The sequence below is a fragment of the Argopecten irradians genome, chromosome 13, assembly GCF_041381155.1.
Source record: "Argopecten irradians isolate NY chromosome 13, Ai_NY, whole genome shotgun sequence".
In the NCBI taxonomy this organism is placed as follows: domain Eukaryota; kingdom Metazoa; phylum Mollusca; class Bivalvia; order Pectinida; family Pectinidae; genus Argopecten; species Argopecten irradians.
Genome location: NC_091146.1, coordinates 25,528,108 through 25,555,103, shown reverse-complemented (window position 1 = coordinate 25,555,103; position 26,996 = coordinate 25,528,108). Strand labels below are relative to the sequence as shown.

At 35.6% G+C, this 26,996-nt stretch overlaps 2 pseudogenes; one reads left to right on the top strand and one right to left on the bottom strand.

Annotated features, from left to right (window-relative positions):
- The window catches only part of LOC138305749 (zinc finger protein 208-like), a 170,077-nt pseudogene that overhangs the window by 91,546 nt on the left and 51,535 nt on the right, over positions 1 to 26,996 (top strand).
- On the bottom strand, positions 612 to 14,661 carry LOC138306538 (zinc finger protein 208-like; annotated as a pseudogene).

Sequence of the window (26,996 nt, the reverse complement as noted above, 5' to 3'; positions counted from 1 at the left end):
GAAAATTATAAATTCTAATTACTGTATTTTGAAAACTGCCTATAATGTTTTATTGAATTTACCAAAATCGAACAATGTATTTAATTGGGTAGAATTTGTTAAAGAGATAGTATACAGTCATGGTTTTGGTGATGTTTGGGTAAACCAGCATACATGTATACTTGTTCCTTAAAGATGCTCCACCGCTGACAGCGCATAAATGATATTCATTATATAAACAATAATTGGTGTTTAATCGTGTATATATATGTCTAATTAACACAAAAAATGATACAAAATAATTTATTTTGCCTTAGGTACATGCGCAATCAGTACTTCATTCCATAAAGGATAAAGTGGCAAAGAATTTTTTCGGGATGCAATTAATTATTTTTCATATTTTTAACTTGAAGAAAAAATTTGAAGCTCAAACATTTCCATGGTGGTAATGGTGTAAAGTAAGTAACTTTTGTAACTGAAGAAAAATACAAAATCGCCTGCTCTTGTTTTTGATAGTGAAAAAAGACCATTTGTCGGCGGTGGAGCAACTTTAAACTATTTAACCAATAATTAAACAAAGAATAAATGATATAGCTTTTCAAGAGTTGTCATCTACGTTTATATTGGAAAACTCTTCTAAGTGTTATTTATATCGTCACCTGGTGAATCAAGTTGTTTTACAAACTTATTTGACAAAGTATATCCCAAACAAAAATCGCATTGTATTGACAAAAATAAGGGTATCGGCACATAACTTTTGTATTAAATCTGGACGTTTTTCAAATTTAGATAGAAGTAAGCGTGTTTGTAAGTTTTGTGACCCTCATCGTGATATTGAGGACGAATATCATTTTATTCTTATTTGTCCAATTTACCAAGATATTGGAAAGAAGTTTATAAAAAGACATTATTGAGAAAAACCATCTGTATTTAAACTAACCATACTGTTGAGTACTGTGAATATAAAAGAAGTAAATATATTTATAATGCAACTATTTTGAGAAAGTCATTAATGAAATGCTTTGTCCATTCTCCTCTTATCCTGTATGTATGCTAATTGTATTTTGATTTTATTCTTATATTTGTAAAAAGCAAATAAGTTGAAAAACTTAATCCAAATAAAGAATTTGAATTTGAATATCTGGGTAGACCCTATGTCTGACTAAAATCCTTACCACCGACACCACAATTCGTAGGGTTTTTCTCTCTTGTATGTGTAAGGTAGTGCTTCTGTAAGCTGTCTTTTCTTGTAAACCCTTTACCACAGACATCACAATTGTAAGGTTTCTCTCCTGTATGTATCCTAAGGTGTCTCTGTAGGTTACGTGACTCACTTAATCCCTTACCACAAATGTCACATTTGTAAGGTTTCTCTCCTGTATGTGTCCTGAGGTGTCTCTGTAATTTACTTGACTCACTAAACCTCTGATCACAGACATCGCATCTGTAAGGTTTCTCTCCTGTATGTGTCCTGAGGTGTGTCTGTAGGTTACGTGGTTCACTAAACCCCTTACCACAGACATCACATTTGTAAGGTTTCTCTCCTGTATGTGTCCTGAGGTGTCTATGTAGGCTACGCGACTCACTAAACATCTTGCCACAGACATCACATTTGTAAGGTTTCTCTCCTGTATGTGTCCTGTGGTGTGCCTGTAGATGATGTGCCATACTGAATTCCTTACCACAGATATCACATTTGTAAGGTCTCTCTCCTGTATGTGTCCTGAGGTGTCTCTGTAATTTACATGACTCACTAAACCTCTGATCACAGACATCACATTTGTAAGGTTTCTCTCCTGTATGTGTCCTGTGGTGTGCCTGTAGATGATGTGCCATACTGAATTCCTTACCACAGATATCACATTTGTAAGGTCTCTCTCCTGTATGTGTCCTGAGGTGTCTCTGTAATTTACATGACTCACTAAACCTCTGATCACAGACATCACATTTGTAAGGTTTCTCTCCTGTATGTGTCCTGTGGTGTGCCTGTAGATGATGTGCCATACTGAATTCCTTACCACAGATATCACATTTGTAAGGTCTCTCTCCTGTATGTGTCCTGAGGTGTCTCTGTAGGCTAACCAACACACTAAACCCCTTACCACAGACATCACATTCGTAAGGTTTCTCTCCTGTATGTGTCCTAAGGTGTGTCTTTAGGCTACCTATCTGACTCAATCCCTTACCACATATATCACATTTGTACGGCTTCTCACCAGTATGTATTCTGAGGTGTTTCTTTAGGTAACTTAAAGTCTTTAAGTCCTTATCACAGATACGACATCTATAAGATTGATTTCCAGTGTCTGCTACAGGACTTTCTCCATTAATGTATGTAGGCTGCATCCCGAAATCATTTACCATCAGTATAGTGCAATGTTTGGGTACATCATCTCTACCGAGTGTCGTAATATTTGGAGGTCTCCTGTCGCTTTATTATAAGTAATGTCATGGCAAATGTCCTAGAAAAACAACAACATGATTTTAATATCATTTTATACATGTATAATTCAATTTTGCTTGTATAACAAGTATTTTCGTTGGCTGAAAAAATTGACTTTATCAGACCATAAAGGGGAAAAGTAGCATCGCCTTCTGTAACGTCTCTTCTGATTGACTGATATAACGGCGTAATTATTTAATGGAAAAAAGAGTTCCGAAATGAATTCGGAATTTTTAATAGATTATATTTAGAAATTGAATTATAAGGATTAATTTGGATATATTTTTTATGTTATGAAGATATAACACAAATATCTTAGTATACTCTCACCATAAACCGCTTCGTGGTTTATTCAGAGTACACTCAATATTTCTAGTAATATCTCCATAACATCAAAAAAATTCAAGTAAATCCTTGAATATTCTTACTTCCGGAGAGCGTCACGATAGGTCATCTTTGTATCTGGTGCGTATGACAGAAATGGATCTGACAAGTGGACAGGGATATCTCAACCCAAGTGAAAGATTTTTGCTAATCGGGCTACGCCCTCGCCCCCTATAAATCTTACTGACTCTCTATGCCTTTATAGGGGGTCAGTAACTGACTATATAACTAATAATGGTATAACAACACCCTACACTTTGGTATGAGGGGTGGGGCTATGCAACATAGAGCAATGTGTTGGGGCGATGTTGTTCTGAAACATGACGCCGATATCGACATAGACTACCTTGGATATCATGAACGTTTGACCAAAAGAAAAAACGGGGATAATTTGAGGTCGATTCGAGCGTGTCCACCGAGGATGTATGGAACTCCATACGACCCTGAAAGATGCCCAGTGCAACGGTTTATGTTTTACCAAGTCAAACGCCCCGAGGGTTATTGTAACCCCGATGATCCTTTCTATCTAGCTACCGTTACACATGACAAAGACCCTCGTGTTCAAGACAGGTGCTTCCTTCGATCTCCTATAGGCAAAAATAAACTATCAGTCATAATGAAAACAACGGCGAAAAAAGCAGCCTTACCGGGGGAAAAACTGACAAAGACCAGTGTTCGGAAAACACTCACACAAAAAAATGACTGATAATAATGTACCAGACAATCTCCAGACGTCTCTCTTCAAGGGACGTTGTACATCTATATATGGAGTTCGCCGTTACTATTCAAACATATACATCTGTGGACTTTTTATAGCTGGCCAATCATATTGCAGCCGAAGCCTCGCTCATGCATATTATATCAGCCACGAAACCAGTATGCATTTTTAATTAGATGACTGTAATAATAGGGCTTATATCGTCTTAATGACGGCACTTTGTATAGATGTATAGGATGATTTTTTGAAAGCAAAATTATCGCTCTTTCCAACGGTAGTAACCGTTTTTATGACGATGTAATAGAAATGTGTTTTATAGCCGCTAAATGTAGTCGGGTTAGAAATTTGGAGTCTAAGGCTTTCCACTCTTCTCGTATATAGTACCATGTAGAGTATGATTTTTATCGTTTTTTAACCTAGACCTCTTAAACGTCTAAAATGGTCTTAGGGCACTTTGGTGGGTCCATGATTATATAATCTATAACTAGTTCTCAGATCCCTGTGGTTTCTTCCCGGAGTGAGGTTCCACTAGGAGTTCCACAAGGATCGGTTTTAGGGCCTAAACAATTTGTATAATAATACGGTGTTTCCCAATATTATACATTACGAACTCAGTAAAAGTGTGACGTTTAGATGATTGGTCCCATACATCAGACAAATACAGCATAATGAAAGTATAGAAGATCTAGGCGAAGAGCCGGACAAAATGTTTAAATGCATACACAGGAGAACAGATAGGGACAAGTATATACACATGATTCAGGCTAATTTAAGTTAAGTTTTTTGAATCAACATTATTGTATACTTACCATGGACCTGCAAATGGTTAGAAAATGTCGACGTTTGTGTTTGTGAAGAACAGAATCCTCCTGTTATAATCTTGATAAAATATTTCCCAGTCTTCACACTTACTGACCTGCAGTATACCTGACAGTGTTATCAGGTAATGGTCACAGTTGACCAATTCAGTAATACAGTACATATATACCTGTGTTACCGAATGACGAGTAGTCACTCACAGCCGATTAAAATGGACGATGGATTTTTATAAATAACTCCAGTCATCATTATCCATTGTTGTCATTAACGTAATAACTCCATTGTCTCGTTGTAAGACCAGTACTAATTATTCGTGTCACCAACAATTAATTGAGTAAATTATATAATTGGCCTAATTAAGCGTCGGACAATGTGCAAGTGAGGATAAATGAGCTCACCTAAAACAACACCTACCTATATATGTAGCTATTGTTGAAAAAATATGTTGGCGTTGAAAGAACACGCGCACTCTTTCCAAATTATGACGTCTTGAACAGTAATTGGGTGTTACTTGTAAACTTATGTTTGTTTAGGGTTACATTGGCAAAAAAATAGCCATAATAAAATTTACTGACCCCCTATAAAGTGATAGGGGGTCACCACGTGACGGCTCTCCGCCAATCATTTGGGGACACATTTAAACACGTGCCAGGTGTGTTGGTGGAGGAAAGCCGGAGTTCCCGGAGAAAAACCACCGCCCAGCGGTCAGTACCTGGTAAATGCCCCACATGGGATTCGAACTCGCGACCCAGAGGTGAGGGGGCTTGTGGTAACATGTCGGGACATGTTGTTTTTTTTTCAGCATAAAAACAATTTTATTTTCCCAATCATCTTAACATCTCGGCCCCTGAAAACAGACAAATCCATATATAGTCTAGAAGAATTTCCTGAAAAGTATTATATATTGATAAATTTGGGAAATATTGATAAACACCCTTTTAATGCTACTACTAGCTCCAAGCTTCAGTGTTTACAATTCAGAATAAACCACAGAATACACAACTATAAAAACATTTCTATTTAGAATTGGTAAATCAAACAACAATCCATGTACATTTTGTAAAACATATCCAGAAACATTCACTCATATATTTTGGGACTGTGAAAATATATCAAATTTGATTGAACAATTAAGAATTTATATAATTATTAATAATTCAGGAGTAGATATGAGATAATGACTCAAAGTTTTGTAATTGTTAAAAACAGAAGCAAACTTGTATAATGCAGCCTTATAAAGCCTACCAAGGCATACGAATGTTCCATACTCGTCGAGGGTACAGTCATGAGCATCCTGAACTCATCGGGTATTATTCCGAGAATCTATTCCCCGAGGAGTTCCGGATGCCGTCATGAGCAGCATGCAATCGCGACATCTCGGAGTAATTTCCGTGAATCTTCGGAAATATATCAAATATATGTTATATTTCCGAAGATTACCGGAAATTTCTCCGAGGGGATCCGATTGGAGCAGCATGCTCAATTGAAATCATACACAAATAATAAATCAAACAATATGGTCTACAGATCTAGTCTATATATACACGTGTGTGTATAATGACTTGAGCCAGTAGGCCTACATCATGAGTTTAACGTCACGCACAATATTTGATAAATATAATTATAATATCTTTCAAATAAATAGGAATTATGTGATAACAATAGTTTACCACAGTCATCAGAACGATCTGCATGTTGGTAGAATGAACTAGAGTTATTAAATGTAGGTTAGTATACGAGTTCGCAATGTTTGAAATTTTGTGCGGTAAAATACCGTACAACTTTCAATTTACATGCGCAATAAGTACATAAAAAATACGAAACTATCGTTATTCACCGCCGAACACAAGCTACAGGAAGAAAACTCCCACTACATTTTGTAGGAAGGGAAATAACTCTTGATGGATCTTTTATGTGAGTGGTAATATAGGTGTGTATTTTGTTATGTTAATAAGACACTTGTAAATACTTACGTTGAAATATGCCATTTGAAATAATTCTTCAAATGTCATTTCTATTGTATTTGTCTTTCATTTATCTTCTGTACATGTTGTGTTGTGTATATTCTTTAAAATTTTCGATGCGGTCAAATAGCATGATGATCAGGTTTTGGGTTTTAAGTTGTTTTCTTATTTTTTCCTTATGTATTAGTACGGGAATCACTAATATACAAGAATATTTGTAAATTAATAGCATTTATCAGCTTTATATAGCCCTTCTAACCGCATCATGTATATTGGTTTGTCCCGTATAATGTATGGTTTATCCCATATCCCGTTACATGTATAGTTTGTCCCGTATAATGTATGGTGTATCCCATGTCCCGTTACATGTATAGTTTGTCCCGTATTATGTATGATGTATCCCATATCCCGCTACATGTATAGTTTGTCCCGTATAACGTAAAATGTATGGTGTATCTCATGTCCCGTTACATGCACAGGGACCTGGCACGAAAATTTTTAACCAATAGTATACATATATATATTATAGTATCAAGGGTATGAACTCGGCGGTCTAGAAAAACGGACCTATTTTTTAAAACCGTGATTATTTTAATAAATGGGTTCTAAACAACATTGACGGATATCTTACCTTAAAGAGAAATAATTTATATTTCCATTGAGTGCTTGATGAACAAAATTGGCCAAGTATTGACGAAGTTATGGCTTGATGAATCGGGAAATTTACGAAAAAAATGCTAGGTAGACATTTCCCTGTCCGGTCGAAATGTCGTCTCGGCTCTAATGGGTACCTCAAAAACCAAGCCAAAATCACAAAATCTACGCTTGTGGTGGTAAACAGTACCCATAACTGTATTCATCCACAATCTCCTTTGGAGGTGTCATGACCCGTACTTTGTAGAAACTCCATTTAAACATCGTGTAGCTCTGTTACTTTAACCGTCACCGCCATGTTCATTTGTTTTTCGGAACGCTTCTCGAGTTTACCCACAAGCACAACACTACATAATTTGCATAATGTAGTCACGATATGTAAAGTCGAGGAGCGTTCCTTAAAATGTTAGATGGATGTTTGTGTCACTCTTGTTTGTGATGCTTTCAATATACAGACGGTCTGTTAATTTAATAACGCGGGTCGTCTTATGTTTCCCGACATTGTCCTAATTACCGCACGTTGGTTGACTATCACTGCACCAGACGGCAAAACAGCGAAATGAATCTAAATCTATTAACATAGAATCGTAAGGAAATCTTACACTTGTTTGGCGTTGTAACCTCATCTTAGACTATCAATATAAATTTTCTAATGTTGTTTTCAATAAAATTTAAATTTTATGTAACGGAAAAATAGTGCGCCTTTAAATAATGTATATAATTATATATAATATATGTTTCTACTCAGCTTGTTATTAACTTCAAATTACAAATTGTGGAATGGGTCCTAATGGCCTGGGGTTGAGTCCAATCCGGTCAAAGGTTTGTTCACGGGAAAGTCGACAGGTTTCATTGAATAGTAATTTTCAATTCAATTCAATTATTTTATTACAGTGTATAGATAAAGATACACATAATTCTTTCACCTTTACATCCCGTCTATATAAGACTAGTGAGATACAACAGCTACCATACGATATCCTCTGGTCAAGCAGAGTTACCTCCCCTTCCTCACTGAAACGAAGGGAAGCAACTCTGACAGAGAGATTGGCAACTCCGCCATTTTTTGTGATCGGCCTATGTGCTTACGGGTTTATATATAATATTATTATAGTTAAATACAGTTTGGAATAACTTTTCTATAGTTTTAGGACGATTTTGGAAAGAAAAAAATCACGTATAAAAATGAGTAAAATGATTATTCTATATCAATTAGGATGGTAAAAAATTGTGCCAAATTGCATAAACAACAACAACAGAAATTATATGCGATACACAGGATTTTACGTCAAACTAGACAATATTTAATTTGGTTGTTTACTAGCTGACTAATACATGTAATATAATTAATTAATATATACCGGTAATTTAAATGATCAACTGTAACATTTGTTTTTCACCGTCGATTTTTGTTCGTTTCGTTGTAATGTTGTACGAGATACTCCACACTATACTTTATCACTGGTACACCTTTCTCAGACTTGAAGATCCTCATCCCCGGGTATGTAAAAGTGTCCTTAGTGATCACACCATCTTCACTACCAACTTTGTCTATATCTCGATTAAAACTATCGACACGGACATTCTGGTGAGTTCTTCGGATATTTTGACAAACACGTGTTTTCTCACATTCAGTCTCATGTAAATGAGTGGTTCTACATATCACGTGAGTCTCATTGACACTAGTTATCTGATTTACTATGTTAGGCATCTTACGATCAGTTATTTCACATAAGTTGTATCTGTTGGACATCGATTCCGTATGTGTTCCGATAAGTTCGTTATTATCAGATGAACGCCATGTATGTGTCCCGAAGTTTGTCTGTAGGCTTCCCGATTGACTTCCTGTATGTGTCCTGATGTATGTCTGTAGGTCACCCAACTGACTTCCTGTATGTGTAACGAGGTGTGTCTGTAGGTCTCGCAACTGATTTCCTTCACGAGTACCAAGTTGTGTCTGAAGGTCTCCTGACTGACTTCCTGTATGTGTCCCGAGGTGTGTATTTGGGTTTCCCGACTGACTTCCTGTATGTGTCCCGATGTCTGGCTGTAGGCTTCCCGACTGACTTCCTGTATGTATACCGAGGTGTGTATGAAGGTCACCCGACTGACTTCCTGTATATGTCCTGAGGTCTGGTTGTAGGCTTCCTGACTGACTTACTGTATGTGTACCGAGGTGTGACTGTAAGTCTCTCAACTGACTTCCTGTATGTATACCGAGGTGTGACTGTAAGTCTCTCAACTGACTTCCTGTATGTATACCGAGGTGTGACTGTAAGTCTCTCAACTGACTTCCTGTATGTGTCCCGAGATGTGTCTGTAGGTCTCCCAACTGACTTCCTGTATGTGTACATGTATGTGCTTCGACGAGTCCGTTTAAGCTATATATCGAAGAAAAGTTTTGACCACATATATCGCATTTGTTAGGGGTTTCTTCTGGACATGTATGTAGTCTAAAATATGCCCTTTGGGTATCAGACTCTCTGAACCTCTCTTTAGTATTGTCAGATGTGCGAGACGTATGTAATATATGTGTTCTGACGTGATTTTGTAAAATAGATTTCCTAGCGAATCCTCTTCCACAGACATCACATGTGAAAGGCTTCTCTCCTGTGTGTGTCCGGAGATGTCTCTGCAGATCTCCTTTTTTACTAAACCCCTTACCACAAGTAGCACATATGTGAGGTTTCTCTCCTGTATGTGTCATATGGTGTGTCTGTAGGGCACCAGCCGTACTAAACCCCTTACCACATACATCACATTTGTAAGGTTTCTCTCCTGTATGTATTCTGAGATGTATCTGAAGGTGATGTGTCATACTAAACCCCTTACCACAGATGTTACATTTGTGGGGTTTTTCTCCTGTATGTGTCCTGAGGTGTCTCTGAAGGTCACCCGACCCATTAAACCCCTTACCACAGACATCACATTCGAATGGTTTCTCTCCTGTATGTGTCCTGAGGTGTCTCTGTAGGTGGTGTACCATACTAAACCCTTTACCACAGACATCACATTCGTAAGGTCTGTCTCCTGTATGTATCCTAAGGTGTGCCTGCAGTGGACCGGTCTGACTAAACCCCTTACCACAGAAATTACATTTGTGTGGTTTCTCTCCTGTATGTGTCCTGATGTGTTTATGAAGGTTACTTGAAACACTAAACCCCTTACCACAGACATCAAATTTGTCAGGTTTCTCTCTTGTATGTGTCCTGATGTGTTTATGAAGGTTACTTGAAACACTAAACCCCTTACCACAGACATCACATTCGTAAGGTTTCTCTCCTGTATGTGTCCTGAGGTGTATCTGTAGGTTTTGTGCCACACTAAACCCCTTACCACAGACATCACATTTGTGAGGTTTCTCTCCTGTATGTATCCTGATGTGTTTCTGTAGGTTTTGTGCCACACTAAACCCCTTACCACAGACATCACATTTGTAAGGTTTCTCTCCTGTATGTGTCCTGAAGTGTATCTGTAAGCTACATGACTGATTAAACCCCTTACCACAGACATCACATTTGTAAGGTTTCTCTCCTGGCTTGATGAACAAAATTGGCCAAGTATTGACGAAGTTATGGCTTGATGAATCGGGAAATTTACGAAAAAAATGCTAGGTAGACATTTCCCTGTCCGGTCGAAATGTCGTCTCGGCTGGGTACCTCAAAAACCAAGCCAAAATCACAAAATCTACGCTTGTGGTGGTAAACAGTACCCATAACTGTATTCATCCACAATCTCCTTTGGAGGTGTCCATGACCCGTACTTTGTAGAAACTCCATTTAAACATCGTGTAGCTCTGTTACTTTAACCGTCACCGCCATGTTCATTTGTTTTTAGGAACGCTTCTCGAGTTTACCCACAAGCACAACACTACATAATTTGCATAATGTAGTCACGATATGTAAAGTCGAGGAGCGTTCCTTAAAATGTTAGATGGATGTTTGTGTCACTCTTGTTTGTGATGCTTTCAATATACAGGACAGTCTGTTAATTTAATAACGCGGGTCGTCTTATGTTTCCCGACATTGTCCTAATTACCGCACGTTGGTTGACTTTCACTGCACCAGACGGCAAAACAGCGAAATTAATCTAAATCTGTTAACATAGAATCGTAAGGAAATCTTACACTTGTTTGGCGTTGTAACCTCATCTTAGACTATCAATATAAATTTTCTAATGTTGTTTTCAATAAAATTTAAATTTTATGTAACGGAAAAATAGTGCGCCTTTAAATAATGTATATAATTATATATAATATATGTTTCTACTCAGCTTCTTCAAATTACAAATTGTGAAATGGGTCCTAATGGCCTGGGGTTGAGTCCAATCCGGTCAAAGGTTTGTTCACGGGAAAGTCGACAGGTTTCATTGAATAGTAATTTTCAATTCAATTCAATTATTTTATTACAGTATACAGATAAAGATACACATAATTCTTTCACCTTTACATCCCGTCTATATAAGACTAGTGAGATACAACATACGATATCCTCTGATCAAGCAGAGTTACCTCCCCTTCCTCACTGAAACGAAGGGAAGCAACTCTGACAGAGAGATTGGTAACTCCGTCATTTTTTTGTGATCGGCCGATGTGCTTACGGGTTTACATATATAATATTATTATAGATAAATACAGTTTGGAATAATTTTTCTATAGATTTAGGACGATTTTGGAAAGAAAAAAATCACGTATAAAAATGAGTAAAATGATTATTCTATATCAATTAGGATGGTAAAAAATTGTGCCAAATTGCATAAACAACAACAACAACAATTATATGCGATACACAGGATTTTACGTCAAACTAGACAATTCAATATTAATTTGGTTGTTTACTAGCTGACTAATACATGTAATATAATTAATTAATATACACCGGTAATTTAAATGATCAACTGTAACATTTGTTTTTCACCGTCAATTTTTGTTCGTTTCGTTGTAATGTTTGTACGAGATACTCCACACTATACTTTATCACTGGAACACCTTTCTCAGACTTCAAGATCCTCATCCCCGGGTATGTAGAAGTGTCCTTAGTGATCACACCATCTTCACTACCAACTTTGTCTATATATCGATTAAAACTATCGACACGGACATTCTGGTAAGTTCTTGGGATATTTTGACAAACACGTGTTTTCTCACATTCAGTCTCATGTAAATGAGTGTTTACACATATCACGTGAGTCTCATTGACACTTGTTATCTGATTTACTATGTTAGGCATCTTACGATCAGTTATTTTACATAAGTTGTATCTGTTGGACATCGTTTCCGTATGTGTTCCGATAAGTTCGTTATTATCAGATGAACGCCATGTATGTGTCCCGAAGTTTGTCTGTAGGCTTCCCGATTGACTTCCTGTATGTATACCGAGGTGTGTATGAAGGTCACCCGACTGACTTCCTGTATGTGTAACGAGGTGTGTCTGTAGGTCTCGCAACTGATTTCCTTCACGAGTACCAAGTTGTGTCTGAAGGTCTCCTGACTGACTTCCTGTATGTGTCCCGAGGTGTGTATTTGGGTTTCCCGACTGACTTCCTGTATGTGTCCCGATGTCTGGCTGTAGGCTTCCCAACTGACTTCCTGTATGTATACCGAGGTGTGTATGAAGGTCACCCGACTGACTTCCTGTATATGTCCTGAGGTCTGGTTGTAGGCTTCCTGACTGACTTATTGTATGTGTACCGAGGTGTGACTGTAAGTCTCTCAACTGACTTCCTGTATGTATACCGAGGTGTGACTGTAAGTCTCTCAACTGACTTCCTGTATGTATACCGAGGTGGGACTGTAAGTCTCTCAACTGACTTCCTGTATGTGTCCCGAGATGTGTCTGTAGGTCTCCCAACTGACTTCCTGTATGTGTACATGTATGTGCTTCGACGAGTCCGTTTAAGCTATATATCGAAGAAAAGTTTTTACCACATATATCGCATTTGTTAGGGGTTTCTTCTGGACATGTATGTAGTCTAAAATATGCCCTTTGGGTATCAGACTCTCTGAACCTCTCTTTAGTGTTGTCAGATGTGCGAGACGTATGTAATATATGTGTTCTGACGTGATTTTTTAAAATAGATTTCCTAGCGAATCCTCTTCCACAGACATCACATGTGAAAGGCTTCTCTCCTGTGTGTGTGTCCGGAGATGTCTCTGCAGATCTGTTTTTTTACTAAACCCCTTACCACAAGTAGCACATATGTGAGGTTTCTCTCCTGTATGTGTCATGAGGTGTGTCTGTAGGGCACCAGCCGTACTAAACCCCTTACCACATACATCACATTTGTAAGGCTTTTCTCCTGTATGTATTCTGAGATGTATCTGAAGGTGATGTGTCATACTAAACCCCTTACCACAGATGTTACATTTGTGGGGTTTTTCTCCTGTATGTGTCCTGAGGTGTCTCTGAAGGTCACCCGACCCATTAAACCCCTTACCACAGACATCACATTCGAAAGGTTTCTCTCCTGTATGTGTCCTGAGGTGTCTCTGTAGGTGGTGTACCATACTAAACCCTTTACCACAGACATCACATTCGTAAGGTCTGTCTCCTGTATGTATCCTAAGGTGTGCCTGCAGTGGACCGGTCTGACTAAACCCCTTACCACAGAAATTACATTTGTGTGGTTTCTCTCCAGTATGTGTCCTGATGTGTTTATGAAGGTTACTTGAAACACTAAACCCCTTACCACAGACATCAAATTTGTCAGGTTTCTCTCTTGTATGTGTCCTGGTGTGTTTATGAAGGTTACTTGAAACACTAAACCCCTTACCACAGACATCACATTCGTAAGGTTTCTCTCCTGTATGTGTCCTGAGGTGTATCTGTAGGTTTTGTGCCACACTAAACCCCTTACCACAGACATCACATTTGTGAGGTTTCTCTCCTGTATGTATCCTGATGTGTTTCTGTAGGTTTTGTGCCACACTAAACCCCTTACCACAGACATCACATTTGTAAGGTTTCTCTCCTGTATGTGTCCTGAAGTGTATCTGTAAGCTACATGACTGATTAAACCCCTTACCACAGACATCACATTTGTAAGGTTTCTCTCCTGTATGTATTCTTACGTGCCTCTGTAGTCCCCGAGACTCGTTAAACCCCTTACCACAGACATCACATGTGTAAGGTTTCTCCCCTGTATGTGTGATGAGGTGTCTCTGTAGGTCACCTTTTTGACTACATCCCTTACCACAGACATCACATGTGTAAGGTTTCTCTCCTGTATGTATCCTTACGTGCCTCTGTAGTCCCCGAGACTCGTTAAACCGTTTACCACAAACATCACATATGTATGACCTCTCTCCATTGTCGCCAAGGTTCACTGATCTGTCGTCCACTGTCTTGCCCGACATATCACCTTGGAAAGACATACCCGTTTCGTTTTGTGTTCCTGGTCAATATTAAATTCAATCGAATGTTCTCACAAAGTATTTCCATTAATAAGGTTCGTATACATCAGTTTATAAACAATGAACTTTAATTTATCTCATTCGCATGTGGATCTTCTTGTAGACACAGTCAAACTATCTATAAATACCATCCAATAGACTGAGGGAAATGGTCGCTATAGCCAGGTGGTCTTGATACACAGGTTCAATTGTGTTGAACTTTGTCATGTGGGACGTAGAGAAGTTGCTTTATTAAACAGGTGGTCTTTATACAGAGGTGGTCGCTAAGGCAGGTTTTACTGTACTTCTGATTTTATGTTTCTGAAATAAATAAATAAATATATAGTAAGTTCCGTTTGATAATAAGGTGAAAGTAGACTAATTTCGTACATTAAACAAAAGTTATATATACAGGGCCTGTATCGTTCACTTTTGTGAAGTTATGACATTTAATGTAAAATTACAAGTTTTCTTACCTTTATGTAGTAAACTAAAACCAGAAAGTTGTCAGTGATTCTCTTGTGGTTGATATATACATGTATCTATACTATGTATATTGTACATACAAATATAAATGTATATTCTCCGTTTTTAACATCCTAAACTACATGATAATGTAGATTCAATCTGCCTATGACAATTTGATTTACCACACATTGCTTATATTACAGTCCAGTATGACACGAGGTCTTCACTTTACAATTAGAGTTCACAGCACAGAGAATGCAAGATAAACAATCTTCTGATGATGTTTACTCAGTGTCACGGTCAATGTTAACGTCGTCTTTAAGTACAAATATGCCCTAATTATCATACCTTTGTCATTGTTGATGTCATTCCTTTCTTTGTACCTTACACTTAATTTCCCTTAGAATCATAGTTTACTAATTAGTTTATAATTACATAATTGGTCTGATCAGGTGTGACACTAATTATTTGTTCTTCGGAACGCTTCTCGAGTTTACCAACAAGCACAACATAACATAATTTGCATAATGTAGTCACGATATGTAAAGTCGAGAAGCGTTCCGAGAGAAAAATGAACATGGCGGTGACGGTTAAAGTAAGTGAGCTACACGATGTTTAAATGGAGTTTCTACAAAGTACGGGTCATGACACCTCCAAAGGAGATTGTGGATGAACACAGTGATGGATAATCTTTACCACCACAAGCGTAGATTTTGTGATTTTGGCTTGGATTTTGGAGGTACAATGTACCCATTAGAGCCGAGACGACATTTCGACCGGACAGGGAAATTTCTACCTAGCATATTTTTCGTAAATTTCCCCATTCATCAAGCCATAACTTCGTCAATACTTGGCCAATTTTGTTCATCAAGCACTCAATGGAAAGATTAATTATTTCTCTTTAAGGTAAGATATCCGTCAATGTTGTATAGAACCCATTTATTAAAATAATAACGGTTTTAAAAAAACAGGCCCGTTTTTTTCGACCGCCGAGTTCATACCCTTGATACTATCATATATATACAACTGTATGTATACTGTTAGTTTAAAAAAAAAATCGTTCTATGTCCCTGTGGTTACATGTATGATTTGTCCCGTATAATGTATGGTGTATCCCATATCCCGCTACATGTACATGTATAGTTTGTCCCGTATAATGTATGGTGTATCCCTTATCCCGCTACATGTATAGTTTGTCCCGTATTATGTATGGTGTATCCCAAATTCTATTTTATATATAGTTTATTACGTATAATGAAAGCAAGCATGTAAATCATGAACAGTTAGTGCCATTCAACACAGATTAAGAGAGCGATATTTCAATAATACGACTCCTCTGACTTCCGTTGGTACTCGGAACATCTCTGATATAAATATATCGTACATTGACCTCGGATGTGATGCGAGAGCGGCGTCCATTTTGAAACTATGAGACTATTTTCAAGAACAACATGGCGGCATTCGGGGACACTACCCCTCACAAGCTGCCGATCCCCCAATCGATGCTGCGTTTTGTATTTGTCCACAGAGAAGAGATGGAAGTATTGTTTCTTAGTTCGTTTTTTTTATTGAAAATGTTAGACATACTAGGATAAAAATAAAACCAGTTTAGTCGTTGTGTATTGAGTTTTTGTTGTTAAAGTTTTGTAAATGCTTTTGTTATGTACAATTTTCTAAAATGAAGTAAAAAAAAAAACAAACAAACACGCACCAGAAAAACAAGCATTCCGATGCATTCCTAATAGTTAAGTTCATTTAGCGAATTTGAACTTGATAAAAGAAACGGAACGGCATCAATACGCAATTTATTATCAGCACATTTTACGACTTTAGTTGTATGTACGGCTGACTACTACATATTAACAATATTCTTTAATTAAAGCCGCATAATCCGTATCTTTCAGGGTCCGTAAATCAACAAAAGAAAAATTAGGGTACATATATTATAAAAAGTTATCAACTTTCCCCTAATTACACACCCAAAAAGTCCCGAGTTCAAAAGAAATTAATGATTAAAAATTCGATATCCAGAGTTTTCAATCTTAGACGATCACGTGACTTTCCAGACCAAACGAAATGGCGTGCCCAGTCAAAAGTGTGTCGTTCATGTTAGCAGGAACTTCTACAGAAAAACTTGTTACTTATCAAGAACAAGTGAATGTTTTGTTATGTGATGAAGTTAAAGAGTCCCCCAGAACAATATATATACATTATCGTCGTGTAAACAATACTTCCATTCGGTCTCGGTTGACTATGCTTTGCCTAATTTCCGGGGGCCATCGGAGGGATTTTTGTGGGAACGGTATTTAAACTTCCTATAAAATATGTGTTGCGATACCATACATCGTACTAGACAAGATAATAAATTGTACAAAAATGTACCAGATTTATAAATAATGGTATTGATAAATAATGAAATAGACAAGACACATCGTACTATATAGAGACGAAAATGGTTATCTACATGTAATCTCTGGTGATATTTTTAAAATAAATATGATATTTGACTTGCCTTGGATAACCATATAACTTGTTTTATAAAGGTCCAAATGAAATATAATAATAAATCAAGTAAAAAAAGCACGGAGAGCAAACTTGACATAATATGCATTTTTGTTCAATGTCATATGTGTATACATGTATACATACATATCTATTAGTTAAAAAATCACCATGTACCGCCATAAACGAGTATAAAACTCAAAACATGTTATTGTATGTATATTTCTGATATTTATGTGGGAAAAGCTCCTTGTTCGTTAAAAACATGATGATAAATTTCTGGTGAAACTATAAACATTTGGTTATATGATTTCAAGGATTACGGAAAATTAAAATAAAAAATAAAAGAAAGAATGGGGTTGAGGTTGCAATAAGGCAGTTTAATGTGTGTTAAAAGTTCTGAATGTCTAACATGCAATTATGTATATATTTTCTGTGTAGATAATGAAGACAGCTCCCTTGGTTAAATTTGTGATGTACATGTACATGATAGCTTGCCAATGAACCATATGGCTACCATATAATATGATGTCCAGCCGTAATTCATAATGTATAATGAAAGACCTAGGTGTTTCTTATACAATCATATTCATGCACAAATAGCACATTCATATATACATTGTATAGTGTACATGTACACATATTATGCATTTAATTTTAAGTCAATAAAAAAATGACTTGAGTTCAAAATAGCATCCAGTAGTAAATAAGCTGACCATAGCATGTGATTCTCATGTCATCAGAGTAATTGCAGTAAAATTCATTTTTTAGTATGTATATAATCTAACCTGGTGGAAAATACAACTTTATTAGTTGTATTTTGTTAGTTTATTTTTATATATTCAAGCAATCCTAATTCCTTTAGTGTGATCTTGCTCCAAACACTAAGTGGAGTTGCTAAGAGCTTGTACATGTAGACCTTGATTGACCTGGACTAATTAGAAGTTATTGTCAGTCTATTCCTTTCTAATTCAATCAAAACAAATGACATATATTATTTTAATTGGTGTATTGTTCATAATTTGGAATTACTTCCTTGTCCCATATAAATTATTCAAAAGTTATACATACTAGGTATGTAAACATGCAATAATCATTATTATTCCTTTTTCCAATTGTGTGAAGAAGAAATAAATAATTTGAAAATATTATGGTGATAATAGTAAAGAATTATGCTAGGTTTGTTCTGTCCTTCCTTCTTGAAAATAATTTCTTTCTGGTTCATAATATATTAATGGGTACATTACAAACAGACTTTATTTTTTACTGTCAGTTTTGATCTCGGAGATACATGTAGTTGTTTTTCCCTTTTATTTTTGGGCGAGCTGCCATCGCATCTTGCACTTCTGTCATCTGGTTGAAGGTCCCATACATTCTATAAAGAAAATATGGAGTAAATGTCAGTTATGTACATAAATAAATACTGTATACATGCATGTACATAATCTTTCAGTGTAAGCCTACATGTAAAACAAACTAGTTCCAATTGTTTTCTGTCAAACACAAATTTATAATAATTACACATATTTTGAACACAAGTTTATCAAAATCAAACCTTACTAGATACTACATGTAAGTTAGTCTTTTCTTGAATTACAGAGGTCTAGGCATTTTCATGTGAAGAATAATGGTACTAATTAGTGCCAGAATTTATGTAGCCTAAATGTATTTGACATAATATATAATACATATTGTAAAAAGTCAATTACTATTCTTTACTTACAACACTTATGATGTATTGGTGTGAATTTTATATAATTAAGACCAGCAGATAGGATAACGAGTACGTGACTAAGTGACTGTAAGTCTAAAAAAAATACAATCTTACACACACGAGCACTGATGAAGTAAGTTTGAAAGTGGCTTCTTTAATACAGTAATATCCATAGCATACAGTAAAAGGATATATATCACTGATATACATAAATACACAAATAGATATCGGAAAAGATATCACACTCCTGACGCTGTAAGCCTGTAACAGTAGCTACATTGTACACGTACATGTATAACACTGAAGAATGCGATCATCTTTTAAGGAAACGCGTCCGTTGTAATCCAAGATTAAATCTGTTATATGTTCCCCAATTTATCAACACTTTTCCTGATTTCTAATCTCTATTTTACTATGGTACCAATTCCAAAAAGCGACCAAACACTTATAGAATATAACTGTTACCCCTTCGGGGCCCCACTCACCTTATAGAGACGAAGAGAAGTCAGTTTATGTGGTTTTGGTAGATCATTCACAAATCATAGTTGTTGTCATAGCTCGAATTCGTTTCCATATAATATTCTCAGTAATTCACAACATTTCTTAGTTTAAATAATCTCCTTATTCACTTCGAATAAGCAGTTGATTCTAAGCCGCGAGCTCTGCAAAGCTCGCTCCATTGCGGTAAACAACTTTTATTTCAGGACATGCGCAAAGTAGCATTTCTAAGCTTTGGAGGCGTTAACTTTTGACTTTCTGTCGGTACGTATAAGTCTAAAATAAAATTTTGTATATTTATATCTTTGGACCTCTTAACTTTCTAGACTTGTAATTTGGGGAAAGTTCATAACTTTTTAGGGCTATTACACCATATCTTGTCATTGTTTGTTTTACGGACCCTGAAAGATACGGATCATGCGGCTTAACAGATTCGACAGACAAATAAAACGATGTCAGTTAAAGGCCCACTACCTTTCCGGAGCAAAATATATAGATGTCTTAAAAACATTAATAACCTCAGAAAATATATACCGATAGCCTAATATGAGGTTATATTACAACACCAAACATATGCAAGATTTCCTGCGTAATATATGATAACAATGGAGAGTCATTTCGCTGTTTTACCGTCTGCCGCAGTGATAGACAACTACAGCGCGGTATTTAGAACGACGGGGGTACATTGTAAACATAGGACGACCCGCGTTATGAAAATTAACATTTTATTTATTCTTATTAAATTGTTTAGGAGGTGATAATAAGTGTAGTATTAACGTTAAGTTAATAACTTTTGCCACTCTACAAAATTATCAATCTCGTTTTACATTCCCATTTTAAAAATCAAAAACCGTTTCGGAAAGATAGTGGGCCTTTAATAAATATTTATTTTTAATTTTATTCTTAGTTCTATATTTCACATTAAAAGCAGACGACAGAGATGTAGAATTGGAATAGTTTATTATCTTAATGGAGACGAAAGTATAAATTTACAAATACGAGTACTTAAAATATCGTAAATGATGCATCATTGACAAATCAATTTTAAATGCTGTCATAAACAGCAAAGTAATTTATATATATCAAATGATCAAACAGTGCCTCTACATATTTTTGGTTGTGAGTTAGCTAATTGTGATGCAATAATGCATTATGAACCATTTCTAATGGTAATTAGTAGCCTACATGTACCCCCTCCCCTGTCTTCAGTATCATGTATGGTGTAGCTAGAAATTGAATAAGTAATCAGGGAATCGAATAAGTAATCAGGGAATCGAATAAGTAATGGGCCCTTAACGAGCAATTAAAAGGTCAACTAGATCATTGTGATGCATAATAATGCATTTTGAACCATTTCTGATGGTAATTAGTAGCTAGAAATCGAATAAGTAATCAGGGAATCGAATAAGTAATCAGGGAATCGAATAAGTAATGGGCCCTTAACGAGCAATTAAAAGGTCAACTAGATCATTGTGATGCATAATAATGCATTTTGAACCATTTCTGATGGTAATTAGTAGCTAGAAATTGAATAAGTAATCAGGGAATCGAATAAGTAATCAGGGAATCGAATAAGTAATGGGCCCTTAACGAGCAATTAAAAGGTCAACTAGATCATTGTGATGCATAATAATGCATTTTGAACCATTTCTGATGGTAATTAGTAGCTAGAAATTGAATAAGTAATCAGGGAATCGAATAAGTAATGGGCCCTTAACGAGCAATTAAAAGGTCAACTAGATCATTGTGATGCATAATAATGCATTATGAACCATTTCTGATGGTAATTAGTAGCTAGAAATTGAATAAGTAATCAGGGAATCGAATAAGTAATCAGGGAATCGAATAAGTAATGGGCCCTAAACGAGCAATTAAAAGGTCAACTAGATCATTGTGATGCATAATAATGCATTTTGAACCATTTCTGATGGTAATTAGTAGCTAGAAATCGAATAAGTAATCAGGGAATCGAATAAGTAATGGGCCCTTAACGAGCAATTAAAAGGTCAACTAGATCATTGTGATGCATAATAATGCATTTTGAACCATTTCTGATGGTAATTAGTAGCTAGAAATTGAATAAGTAATCAGGGAATCGAATAAGTAACCAGGGAATCGAATAAGTAATCAGGGAATCGAATAAGTAATGGGCCCTTAGCAAGCAATTAAAAGGTCAACTAGATCATTGTGATGCATAATAATGCATTTTGAACCATTTCTGATGGTAATTAGTAGCTAGAAATCGAATAAGTAATGGGCCCTTAACGAGCAATTAAAAGGTCAACTAGATTATTGTGATGGATAATAATGCATTTTAAACCATTTCTGATGGTAATTAGTAGCTAGAAATCGAATAAGTAATCAGGGAATCGAATAAGTAATCAGGGAATAGAATAAGTAATCAGGGAATCGAATAAGTAATGGGCCCTTAACGAGCAATTAAAAGGTCAACTAGATTATTGTGATGCGTAATAATGCATTATGAACCATTTCTGATGGTAATTAATAGCTAGAAATTGAATAAGTAATCAGGGAATCGAATAAGTAATCAGGGAATCGAATAAGTAATCAGGGAATCGAATAAGTAATGGGCCCTTAACGAGCAATTAAAAGGTCAACTAGATCATTGTGATGCATAATAATGCATTTTGAACCATTTCTGGTGGTAATTAGTAGCTAGAAATCGAATAAGTAATCAGGGAATCGAATAAGTAATCAGGGAATCGAATAAGTAATGGGCCCTTAACGAGCAATTAAAAGGTCAACTAGATTATTGTGATGCATAATAATGCATTTTGAACCATTTCTGATGGTAATTAGTAGCTAGAAATTGAATAAGTAATCAGGGAATCGAATAAGTAATCAGGGAATCGAATAAGTAATCAGGGAATCGAATAAGTAATGGGCCCTAAACGAGCAATTAAAAGGTCAACTAGATCATTGTGATGCATAATAATGCATTTTGAACCATTTCTGATGGTAATTAGTGGCTAGAAATTGAATAAGTAATCAGGGAATCGAATAAGTAATCAGGGAATCGAATAAGTAATGGGCCCTTAACGAGCAATTAAAAGGTCAACTAGATCATTGTGATGCATAATAATGCATTTTGAACCATTTCTGATGGTAATTAGTAGCTAGAAATCGAATAAGTAATCAGGGAATCGAATAAGTAATCAGGGAATCGAATAAGTAATGGGCCCTAAACGAGCAATTAAAAGGTCAACTAGATTATTGTAATGCATAATAATGCATTATGAACCATTTCTGATGGTAATTAGTAGCTAGAAATTGAATAAGTAATCAGGGAATCGAATAAGTAATCAGGGAATCGAATAAGTAATGGGCCCTTAACGAGCAATTAAAAGGTCAACTAGATCATTGTGATGCATAATAATGCATTTTGAACCATTTCTGATGGTAATTAGTAGCTAGAAATTGAATAAGTAATCAGGGAATCGAATAAGTAATCAGGGAATCGAATAAGTAATCAGGGAATCGAATAAGTAATGGGCCCTTAACGAGCAATTAAAAGGTCAACTAGATCATTGTGATGCATAATAATGCATTATGAACCATTTCTGATGGTAATTAGTAGCTAGAAATTGAATAAGTAATCAGGGAATCGAATAAGTAATCAGGGAATCGAATAAGTAATGGGCCCTTAACGAGCAATTAAAAGGTCAACTAGATCATTGTGATGCATAATAATGCATTTTGAACCATTTCTGATGGTAATTAGTAGCTAGAAATTGAATAAGTAATCAGGGAATCGAATAAGTAATCAGGGAATCGAATAAGTAATCAGGGAATCGAATAAGTAATGGGCCCTTAGCAAGCAATTAAAAGGTCAACTAGATCATTGTGATGCATAATAATGCATTTTGAACCATTTCTGATGGTAATTAGTAGCTAGAAATCGAATAAGTAATGGGCCCTTAACGAGCAATTAAAAGGTCAACTAGATTATTGTGATGCATAATAATGCATTTTGAACCATTTCTGATGGTAATTAGTAGCTAGAAATCGAATAAGTAATCAGGGAATCGAATAAGTAATCAGGGAATAGAATAAGTAATCAGGGAATCGAATAAGTAATGGGCCCTTAACGAGCAATTAAAAGGTCAACTAGATTATTGTGATGCGTAATAATGCATTATGAACCATTTCTGATGGTAATTAATAGCTAGAAATTGAATAAGTAATCAGGGAATCGAATAAGTAATCAGGGAATCGAATAAGTAATCAGGGAATCGAATAAGTAATGGGCCCTTAACGAGCAATTAAAAGGTCAACTAGATCATTGTGATGCATAATAATGCATTTTGAACCATTTCTGGTGGTAATTAGTAGCTAGAAATCGAATAAGTAATCAGGGAATCGAATAAGTAATCAGGGAATCGAATAAGTAATGGGCCCTTAACGAGCAATTAAAAGGTCAACTAGATCATTGTGATGCATAATAATGCATTTTGAACCATTTCTGATGGTAATTAGTAGCTAGAAATTGAATAAGTAATCAGGGAATCGAATAAGTAATCAGGGAATCGAATAAGTAATCAGGGAATCGAATAAGTAATGGGCCCTTAACGAGCAATTAAAAGGTCAACTAGATCATTGTGATGCATAATAATGCATTTTGAACCATTTCTGATGGTAATTAGTGGCTAGAAATCGAATAAGTAATCAGGGAATCGAATAAGTAATCAGGGAATCGAATAAGTAATGGGCCCTTAACGAGCAATTAAAAGGTCAACTAGATTATTGTGATGCATAATAATGCATTTTGAACCATTTCTGATGGTAATTAGTAGCTAGAAATCGAATAAGTAATCAGGGAATCGAATAAGTAATCAGGGAATCGAATAAGTAATGGAATAAGGAACTGGGAACTAGGAATCAACTTCACGGAGGTAACTAGTAGCCCTATACCGTTATGCTTTGTACAGGAACTTTATGTTTATGATCTGTAAGCGCATCTACATGTACCTGTGAATTATTCCTTTATATATATGTAACCTAGCAACTTCTGATACACCTGTAATCATCTTTTGATACACGTGTAATTATCTTCTGATACACCTGTAATTATCGTTTGATACATCTGTAATCATCTTTTGATACACATATAATTGTCCTCCGATACACATGTAATTATCTTTTGATACACATGTAATTATCTTTTGATACACCTGTAATTATCGTTTGATACATCTGTAATCATCTTTTGATACACATGTAATTATCTTCTGATACACCTGTAATTATCTTCTGATACACCAGTTATTGTCTTCTGATACACCTGTAGTTATCTTCTGATACACCTGTAATTGTCTTCTGATACACCTGTAATTGTCTTCTGATAAAGCTGTAATTATTTTTTGATACACATGTAATTATCTTTTGATACACCTGTAATTGTCTTTTGTTACAGCTATAACTTTTGATACACACTTAACGTATCTTTTGGTATATATATTTGAAAATTATATTTTGAAACACCTGTCTTCCGCCATATCAATTGCTAATGCATCGGTATTGGATAATTACACGTAAGTTTCATAGGTTCTACTAGATATTGTATTAAATTGTAAAAGCAACGCAAAACACCGATTAAAGCTATACTTTATACATAAATCATGCAAGTTGCATATGAATGTCAAAATTCCCTTCCAATAATCACTTTCAAACGGCCATTGGATGATACATAATATGTAGAGACCATATATCTAACGGAAGTTTAAAGAAATGTAGTAACACCGGCCAAGGGTTATAGGGAAAGGTCTTCATCACCTCGAGAGGCTACTACATGTATCGCTGTCAGACAAAACAGTCGCCTAGTGGAAAATACCGGCGTAAATCGAATATCTAGCATGTATGAGACCACGGATGTAATGAGAAAACTATCAAAAGTGAGACTCAGTGTTCAGGTATCAATCCTCCCCTCCGTCAGAATACCGTTCTGTTTGAGAATCTCTCACAAAGCCCATCGATGTCAAAAACGTCCACACTCCCAGCGTTAATTCTCCGAAAGGATATACTAGAGAAACCACTTTTCAGAGTACGAACAACTCTATATACCCTGGAATGAAGATTTTTAAGTCTGAGGACGGTGTTCCAGTGACAAAGTACAGTGTGGAGTACCTCGTGCAACAGTATAAAGAAACAAAAGAACTGAGTGCTGTGCATAACCTTTGTGATTAATCTTGCTGTAAATACCTATTTATTGTAATCAGTATAGGAAAAATATAATAATATTTAATAAATATTCAATAAATAAGTAAAACATCAATATATGTACAAAATGTACTTTCATTTCCTCCTTTACGGAAGGTGTCGAATATAATGCACTGAGTGGCTTTGAGTAAATACCACTAATTAGGCACTATCATATGTTGTTCTCTAAACGTATGAACACGGTTTTGTTAGCTGCTTTCAGCTATATGCTATGGTAAGTATTTCCAATACGTAAAACGCAATACTATTGCATATTAACGCAATACATTTTCGCAATATACTATTGCGTAGAAAATGAGAGAGAGTAAGAACTTTGCTTACATTGTAGAAATGTGTCTGTTTACAATGTAGAAATAGGGTTGTTTACATTGTAGAAAAAATGTTTACTTTGTAGAAATAAGTTTGTTTACATTACAGAAATAAGTTTGTTTACATTGTAGAAACAAGTTTGTTTACATTACAAAGATAAGTTTGTTTACATTACAGAAATAAGTTTGTTTACTTTGTAGAAATAAGTTTGTTTACATTACAGAAATAAGTTTGTTTACATTACAGAAATAAGTTTGTTTACCTTTTAGAAATATGTTTGTTTACATTCATTTGTTGAAAAAATGTTTGTTTACAATATAGAAACAAATTTAATAAAATTTAAGAAATAATTTACATTGCAGAAACAGTTGTATAAGTGTATTACGAGTCTTCTGTCAAACTAAATTTTGTACATAGGTTAGTGTACAGGCTACGATGTCAGAATATTTACAATGTTGCTACTTTTCTTTGGTTATAAATCATTTTTGCTTTCGTTTCAATTCTGAGTATTAATTGTTGTATAACTATTTATAGCTGCACTCTGTCACAAGTACACAAATAGATCTGATAAAACTTTAAACGTTTGTCACGTGACACACGCTTAACTATCCGTAAACCTATGGGAGTACGATGAAAATAACTACCTAAATTGAGAGTTATTGTTCCAGTGTGAACGTTCATGAGGTAAACCACTAATGATGTCAAGGTTTGGGTTTCACACTTATGTGTGAATGTCTACATATAACAAATTAAGTATCATTTAAACGTCAGGTTATGTTAAACCAAGGATTTATAAGTGAGACGTCCTTGTGATAAACATAATGTCTAACGGTCCAATATCAGTAAGCTTAACTAGAAAGATCTGGGTCATTGTAACATACTTCCCTGTCGGTTGACAACGACTATCGGGGTAATAA